Source organism: Monodelphis domestica, chromosome 3 (assembly GCF_027887165.1).
Source record: "Monodelphis domestica isolate mMonDom1 chromosome 3, mMonDom1.pri, whole genome shotgun sequence".
In the NCBI taxonomy this organism is placed as follows: domain Eukaryota; kingdom Metazoa; phylum Chordata; class Mammalia; order Didelphimorphia; family Didelphidae; genus Monodelphis; species Monodelphis domestica.
The window spans coordinates 218,791,358-218,800,404 of record NC_077229.1 but is presented as its reverse complement, the minus strand read 5'-3'; the positions used below and the strand labels follow the sequence as shown (position 1 = coordinate 218,800,404).

The following is a 9,047-nucleotide window of genomic DNA, read 5'->3' as shown; positions in this document are numbered from 1 at the left end:
CCCAACACATTAGCTTCATGCTAGACAAATTGTAAGCACTTAGTAAAAGCTTATTTCCTCCCTCCCTTCCCTTCTTCCTCCCTTGCTCCTTTCCTCTCTCCTTCCCTCCCTCTCTTCCTTCTTCTCTTCTTTCCTTCTCTGTTCCTTTTCTTCCTACCTTCTTCCCTCTCTCCTTTCCTCTGTCCTTCCCTCCCTCTCTTCCTTCTTCTCTTCTTTCCTTCTCTGTTCCTTTCCTTCCTACCTTCTTCCCTCTCTCCTTTCCTCTGTCCTTCCCTCTTCCCTTCTTTCCTCCTCTGTTCCTTCCTTCCTTCCTTCCTCCCTCTCTCCTTCCCTCCCTCTCTCCCTTCTTCCCTGCTTTCCTCCTCTCTTCTTTCCTTCCTTCCTTCCTTCCTTCCTTCCTTCCTTCCTTCCTTCCTTCCTTCCTTCCTTCCTTCCTTCCTTCCTTCCTTCCTTCCTTCCTCCCTCCCTCCCTTTCTTCCTTCTTTCTTCCTTTGAATAGAGGTTATACCTCTGGAAAATGGTAAGTTAGACAAAAGCAACCATTTAATACAGAGTTCTCATCACTTAAATTTGAAAAAGGATTATCTGATACTATATGACAGTAGTGTGTTTTCACTCTTGAAGAGTTCCATGTCATTATCAAGATAAGTGCTGTCAATATTATATTTTTGGTGCCAAAAATCAACTGTGACACTCATAAGACACAAGATGACAGCTGAATAATGTCGTCTAACAATCCGAGTCTTGAGAGTAGCCTTTATTAAACATTATTAATTTTTATTTTAATATTCAGGTTTCTAAAGGGCCTTTCCCAAATCTCATTTTTAATTTTTGTTCCTTAAGTTTTACATTTGATTTAGTTCCAGATCTTAAAATGAAACTTATCTTAAGCCACCAATGACTGATAGGCAGCTGGATGGTTCAGTGGAGAGTTTTGGAGAAAGGAATACCTGAAATAGAATCCTGTCTCAGGCGCTTTCTTAGCTCTGTGGCCCAGAGCAAATCATTTAAATTGTCTTGGCTTTTCTTTGAATCCGCAGTGCTTAGCACAGTGCCTGGTTTAAGTTTTAGTCATTTTTCAGTCATGTCTAACTTTTTTGGACCCCGTTTGGGATTTTCTTGACAAAGACACTGAATGGGGTTTGCCATTTCCTTCTGTAGGCCATTTTACAGATGATAAAACAGAGGCAAACAGGGTTAAGCAGATTGCCATGGGGCACATATAGTAAGTATCTGAGACCAGATTTGAACTTATGGCAGTGAGTCTTCCTGACTTTAGGTCTGCACTCTGTCCACCAAATCACTTCACTAGCTTATAACAGGTGCCTAATAAATGCTTATTAATCGACTTATTTAATTGCCACAATTGTGAAACTGGTACAATAATAACTGTGATCCTCATGGGGTTGTCATGAAAACAAAATGGAAAGGATAAAAGAAGAGTTTTATAAACCTTAAGCCTGTATAGTAACAGTAGCTATTTTTTCTTAATGAGCTGATGTCATGTCCCAGACATTTTAGCCAGTCCACACCACCTTTAAAAGACCTTTCAGTTTGCTGTCATCCTCCACATTTTCCCTCTTGTCACATATACAGGGAACATCAACTCCTTTAAGTTCAGCATGTCAAAATAACAGGATGAGAGATTGATAAATAGAGTAATTTAAAAGGAAATGACTTGTACCAACATATGGAAAGGGCAGCCCCATAATTTAGACTGCTCTGGCCCCTGTGATAGGCGATATCATCTATGTCTGACTTTCTTGTCTCCCAAACTTACAGAATGGAGTCTTTTTCCTCTGAGGCCTCTGTATGAGGAGTCCTGTGAGTGTTATCCTCGAAATGGATGTTTCCCACAGTATGAAGCCGGCCTTTCTGGGAAAGTTCCAAGCAATTCTAAGGAATATTCTTATTTTCCTTGAGACTTGCCAAAACCAGACAGTAGGATTCAACAGATAATTCAAAATACTGTACTTAATATATTGTTCCCTGGGAGAGTGTAAAGTGGAAGTGATCCAATAAGGGGAGTTAGATCAGACTGCCTAAACACACACATTACTCAACACTATACTATGCTGATAACCAGCCATGCAAAAAGAAAAAAAAAAGCAATCCACTGACTTATTGATCACTCAGTTCTGTGCTGATCTCTTGAATAGGTGAAATGATTTCCTTTTGTTTTCTCATTAAAACCCAAACTATCCTTAAGCAGCTGGAAAATGGCATTATCCAGGTTTTGCCTAGGCAGAGACAGGAAAAAGATTTTTCTCACAGGATCCCAGGAAAGCAACAGCAGAGTCCAGAAGAATATCCAGAAAGGTCCTTGACTCATCATTACTTCATGAAAAACCAAACAGATTTAATACAGGACCTTTTCAAATAAATCAATGCAAAGAAGTTTTATTTTTGGCTACGTACAGAAAAAGAACAAAAAAACTCAATTCAAAAAGGATGTATCTTTGAAAAAGGGAGGAAAAAAACAGATGACAAAGTATTCATCTATATTTGGTCTCCTCATCTCCATTTGCTTCGTTGCCCCTGGTCTATCTCCCACAAAGTTAACAAATTCCTAAAAACCTATTTTGCCCCCATCATCCCCTCCCCACTCCCTGCCCTTCAGAAAAAAAAAAAAACAACAGCTCCCTTTTGCTTTTAGAATAAAACACAAAACCATAAACCTAGAATTTCAAGAACTCCATCATCTGGCTCACATCTACCTTCCCAGTCATTTCATATTGCTCCCCTTCATGCACTTTTTGTTTGCTGATATTTAATCTTTTTTTTTGTCTTGGCAAAGGTACTGGGATGGTTTGCCATTTCCTTCTCTAGCTTATTTTACACATGAAGAAACTGAGGCAAAGAGGGTTAATGACTTGCTCGGAGTCACAAAGCTGGTTTAGTATCTGAAGTCAGATCTGAACTCAGGTGTTTCTGAGTCCAGGGCCAACACTCTATCCACAGTGCCAAATAGCTGCCTCATACATATACACACACATATATGTGTGGATATATGGATGTACATATATAAATATATACAAATATTTAAATTGAATTATATTACAAAAAACTGCTAAATTTATGTGAATTTGAGTCTATTTTTTTTTTCATTTTGATGCCCTGAATTCAGGCCAGATTGTTTAACTTCCAGTTTGGGGCCAACATCAGAAAAAGACATGTTGATATGTGTCATGAGAGTTTATGTTTCTGGAATTATTATTGCTCAGGGAAGAACCAGACCAAGAACAGAAACAGACTGCCCTCCATAGGCTGACACCCTTTTGGCAGACTTTGGAAGATGAGCATTTGAACCTCGAGATGAATAGCCACCTTCAATCTAAACTCTGTGCCTCCTGCATCCGGATAGGTCTGATCTAAACCTGGATATCCATCTCCTTCTATATTCTAACATTCACAGATGTGCCAAGCCATGAAAGCATCAAACTAATCCCTTCCCACCCTCCATCTCAACTTTCCTTCAATTACAGACCCAAGTACTCTGATGATACCTGCTATGTATTAAAACCAGATTTGATTTCAAAGCCAGGGACTCAGGAAAAGTGCACAGATCAGATTTGTCAAAGCATTCTTTGAGACAGACCAAAAAAACCAAAACAAAACTATTGTTCTTTCAAGATTTTCTTACTGCCATTAATACTTTCAAATGATTATCTTCTCTGCCTTTGTGGGTTTTTTGGCCCCTGAAGTTCTCTTTCCTTTTCGGATGGTGTAGAAAAATGTATCTAGGTGATAAACCATTATGAAAGGAGAAAAAAACTGTTAAACTTGATCAAGCAATGGAACTATCATAGGCTGTAGGATTTAGGAACTGTTTGGTCCTCAAAGCCACACTCATGATGTTATCAGGATAAAGTTCTATTCTTCCCACCGAAATAACTTCTCTATCAGCAGTGTCATATCAAGTATGTGAAGTCCTTCTTGGTACATATCCACAACGCTTTTATAGTAGACGGTGGTGGTTTTTGTCAACTTTGGTTAAACTTTCACCATGGAGAATCAGTTATGTCCTTACTTGGCCTTCGCAAAATTCCCATGACATTTTTAAAAGTCTTATTTCTTCAGCACTTTGGAGATTCTTGAGAGGTGTGGGCTCTCCTTTCACCAGTACAAGTCCTAAGCCACCTATAATTTAGAAATAATAATAAACATTATTATATTATAAAATATAGAATAAATAATGAATATAATCATAATTAACTATAGGATTCCTATATCATTTCAAGGTGTACAAAATGCTTTAGAAATGTTATCTCTATTAATCCTCATTGCAACCCTGGGAGGTAGGAGCTTGAATGATCTCAGTTTTATAGATGGGATAGTTGAGGCTGAGAGGTTAAGTGACTTGCCCAGAGTCACAAAGCTAGAGTGTCAGAGACAGCTTTTGAAGTGGACTTGGTAGAAAAGAACTCTAGCTTTCATCCCACCTGGTGATGAGACTCATCAGCGATCCACAGGCTGGTACTCACTCCTAAGAAGCACAGAATCTCTCCAGGCATATAGTCTCCATATACTGTAACTGTAGTGAGGATCAAAGGAGATGATATTTGTCAAGCACTTAGTACAGTGGCTGGCACCTAACAGGCACCATCTTCATTCACTAAATTTCTTGCTGGAGTCACTGGCACATTAGGATGAGAGATCTGAATACACATTCATTCTTCAGTCACTTTGGTGTCAATAAAAGCAAAAAGATGGAGAACCTTTGCTCTCTGCCTGACCCACCCAGAGTACTATGTGTTCGATCCAGGGAAAAAGAGTTTCATGTTCAAAAACAACTTGTTTGCAGAAAACCACCCATTGAGAACAGTATGAAGAAGACTCTTACTCAGGTACGAGTTGGATCAGATGGCCCCAGAAGTCCCCTCAGCCCCAGAAATTCTGCAAGTTGGTGATTTTGAAAAAACAAATGCAGCGAGCTAAGTATATTAGCTATTTTTTTTCCCTTCTTTAGTTCTTCTTTATAGAAACAGAGCTCTGAGAAACTCAGGCTTTGAAAACAAGATAAGATCCAAAGCACAAGAATTTTGCAAGTTCACTGCAATGTTCTTGATTTCTGTTGGGTTGGGGGCAGGGGAAACTTCATGCTTTGCCTTCTTTGGGCCTTTAAAATGTAATACTCAGGGTGTTAGTCATGACAAAATTTACATATGTGTAATTCATATGTAAACTTGAAATATATGAAAATTGGTATGAAAATATGAGTATCCTCATGGGGAAAAAAAATCAACAAATAGTAGGGGTTAAATTAATGTTTGTTAAATGATTAAACAAGGAAGCAATTTTAAAAGAGATGTTTATTTTTTTAAAAAGTGAAATTGGGCAGTCAGGTGGCAAAGTGGATAAAGTGCTAGGCCTGGAGCCAGAAAGACCTCAGTTCAAATTTGACCTCAGACACTTAGTAGCAATGTGATCCTGGGCAAGTCACTCAACCCTATCTGTCTTAGTTTCTTCATGTGCAAAATGAGCTGCAGAAGGAAATAGAAAACCACTCCAGTATCTTTGCCAAGAAAACTCCAAATGGGGTCATGAAGAGTCAGACATGAATATGAAACAAATGAACAACAAACAACAAGATTGAAAGAAGCCTTAACACTGGTTTGTGGGTTTTTAAAACTATTGCCCAATTTGTCTCCAAATGATCTCCATAGAAAGTCATTTGGATCTAGAATCAAAAGGACTTGAGATTCAACCCCAAATTGGTTTGATCTATGTGACCTCAGTCAAGTCACTTAGACCTTTCTGCCATTATTCTGACATTGACTTTATCTAGTTTCAGCCTAACAACAGGCTCATGAGGTTATTATCCCTGTTTTATAGATGGTGAAACAGGTTCAGAAAAGTTAAATCACTTGTTCATAATAACCTGATTTAATAGAAGAAGGAGTTGTACCCATTCATTCCCCTGTTCCCTTATTCTCCTATTTATCTCTTCTATCTTCTGCTCCTGCTCACTGTAGCCCACTGAGGAAAGGACCTTTACTGACACATTCTAACTTCAACTTTTGAAACTATTGCCCATCCTTCCAAGGGCCACCTCTGGAGTGACCCTCCCTCATGAAGCCTTCCCTCTATTCAAAAGTGATTTTTCTTTCCCGAAATCAACCCCAGGACCCTATATTTTTTGTTATACTCACTGTATATGTGTCATTTCCCTTTTTGCATAAAAATAAGGGAAGAAGGGCAGCTAGATGACTCAGTGAAGAGAGAATCAGGGCAGGAGATGGGACATCCTGGGCTCAAATCTGGTCTTAGTTACTTCCTAGCTGTTTCACCCTGGGCAAGTCACTTAACCCCAATTGCCTAGCCCTAACTGCATTTCTGCCTTGGAACCAATATTTATTATCAATTCTAAGACAGGAGGTAAGAGTTTGAAAAAAAATCAAAATAAGGGTAGATATTGTATCTCATTTCATCTCATCCCTATTGTATAATCTCTAGCTTGAAGTGCTTCATCAATATATGTTGAATAGATGAAAGAATGATTTCATTCAATAGATGAAGATCACGTTTGTCCACCCACTGACAAATGTTGCTCCTATCTCAAAATTCTCAAATTTTGAAAAATCAGTTTTACTGTTTGTAATTTTTTGTTTGTTTTCAAAAGAATGTCTTGGACATTATACTTTTAAAAAGTATATGACCCATACTGTCAGAACTAGGAGTAGGGAAGATAAATTACCTGTTTGTTTGTTTTTAAGAGATTTAAAAAATATTACTATGGAAATAAATCTACCTATTTTAACCCAGAAAACTCCTCTCTCCATGGTGCATTTGGACTTGTTTTGTGATAAGCCAATGTTAACCATTACACTGAAGCTTGACTCCATGTCTTCTAGAAAGTACAAGTTAACACAAAGGAGGGATGGTTATTAAATTCAAGGGGGGCAAAATTGTCAAATCCTGCTGAGATCACAAAAATTATAGGTTCATAGGATTTATAGCCAGTAGAGACCTTCCAGAAGAGATTGATTGCTAGTTAGCCGTCTTAGTTTACATATGAAGAAAATGAGAGATAAAGTGATCTGCCCAAGGTCACACAGGGTTCCAAAATTCAATGCTTTTTTACCATAGCATCTTATGTAGCTAAACTGTTATTTCACCTGTGTCTAACCCATTATGACTCCACTTGGGGTTTTCATGGCAAAGATACTGGAGTAGTTGGTCATTTCCTTCTCCAGCTCATTTTATAGATGAGGAAACTGAGGCAAAACAGTTAAGTGACTTGCCCAGGATCCCACAGCTAGTAAGTGTCTGAGGCCAGATTTGAACTCAGGGAGATGTCTTCCTTTAAAAAAACAAAAACAAAAACACAATTCTTTCAAAGTTGTTCTGAAAAGGTAGATTGTACAACAGTACCTGAAAATGAATGCCTAGAGTCACCTATAATTATGGATATATGCCAATACCATTATTATTACTTTCTCTAAAAAGCCAGCCTATAAAGTAACCCCTAGCCTTTGGTTGGTACCTTATATCCTAAAAGTCGAATTACTTAAATCCTAAAGAGAAACCCTCAAAATTCCAAGGAACACAAGCTTAAATATATAAAATAAATATAATATATAAATATATAATATATAAATATATATAATAAATAATATAATATATAATATAAAAATATATATAAAATAAATAAATAATAACTTGTTAGCTATGATAACAAAATTTTTGTTGTTGCTAGGATGGATGGAGAGGATCTTTTTCTAAAGTGTCAATTCCATCTTCACCTTATTTGCCTCATGTATTGGCATTTTTCCCCTTTGTTTACTAATTTAGTCTTAATTTAAACTTTTCTTCCTTTTTACAGGTTCTAGAAACTTACTTTTTTCTCCCCTCTCCCCAGGAAATCAGCTAATGTTTTCCTGTTTACTATCTGAAAGGTGTAACCCTAGCTGCTCCCATTGCAAGGTGATCATAAAATGTGGTTTGTTTTAGAATCTCTTTCCCTCCCCTATTCAACAAGTAAAGGAAAAAGGAGACTAGCTCAAGATTCTTGTTCTGATAGAGTGGATCTGAGTCTAAATCTGTTCAAAGAAAAAAAAAACTGAAACCAGTTTTTCTTACTCTTCTGTAGGGAGGACACTGTTATGTCTAGACAAGGGTAACTTACACCATTAGTTGGTACACAGAGGTGTACACTGATCATGTGAGCAAGCCATGAACACCCATGCACCTGCTTCAACGGTGGGAGTACTGCCTGTGGCTTTTCCTTGATTGATGTTGGTCTAACTGCTTCATAGTCTCTTAGGGGTGAAGGGAAGTGGGCTCAGCTCAAAGCAGTCTGTGGCCCTCATACTTCCACCTCACATCACACAAGGAATTGCAAGGTACAGAGAGAGACGTATGCATACAAAGATATCCTGTACCCACACTGACACTCAGAAAAAGTACCTGACCTTAAAATAAAATGAAACAAAAAAAAACTTTTAAAACCAAGAAATGAACCAAAGAAGGAAGCATCTGTCACTAACGCATTGAAAAGACGCAGACTGATCACAGACAAACAGAAAATTACAAATGACCGTTTATTGTGGGGGCTTAAGGTTCTCTTGGATCCTTTTGATTTTTCTTGACCTGGAAAATTTTCTTCTCATTCAAAACATAAAATGATTTTGAAATCATTTTGATTCAGTAAGATCTGAAATGAAATATAGCCTTAGACCTGCTTTAAGTATGTCACCAAGCTTTCAATATTCCATCCTTGCCTTGCCTTAGTCGTTCTTGAAACAAAGTCAATGGTCACTATCATTTGCCTTTTGTTCATATACATCCTATCCCTCTTCTAGATAGTTATTTTCTCCCAAAAGGGCAGGAACTGTGTCTCACATGTCTTTATATGTAAAGTTACTACAACAGTGTATAGCATATAGATATGTAAGTACATAAATGTTTGCTAATAGTTTTCTAGCACTATTGTAGGATAACATGAGATTTTCCTCTTTCCCATCTTTCATGTGCTCCACCGTCTGCCATATGTTTCTAGAGTGAAAGAGATGAGTGAAGGAGTGGTGGGAAAAAATAAAATATCG

General features: G+C 37.7%; 1 long non-coding RNA gene across 1 annotated transcript in view; it reads right to left on the bottom strand.

The window, feature by feature from the left end:
• Positions 1-434: 434 nt before the first annotated feature.
• LOC130458371 (uncharacterized) overlaps positions 435-9,047 on the bottom strand; it is a 41,152-nt gene continuing 32,539 nt past the window's right edge. The window contains exon 3 of the long non-coding RNA XR_008917630.1: positions 435-4,140. This is a non-coding gene — a long non-coding RNA (uncharacterized LOC130458371). The remainder of the gene's footprint in view (positions 4,141-9,047) is intronic.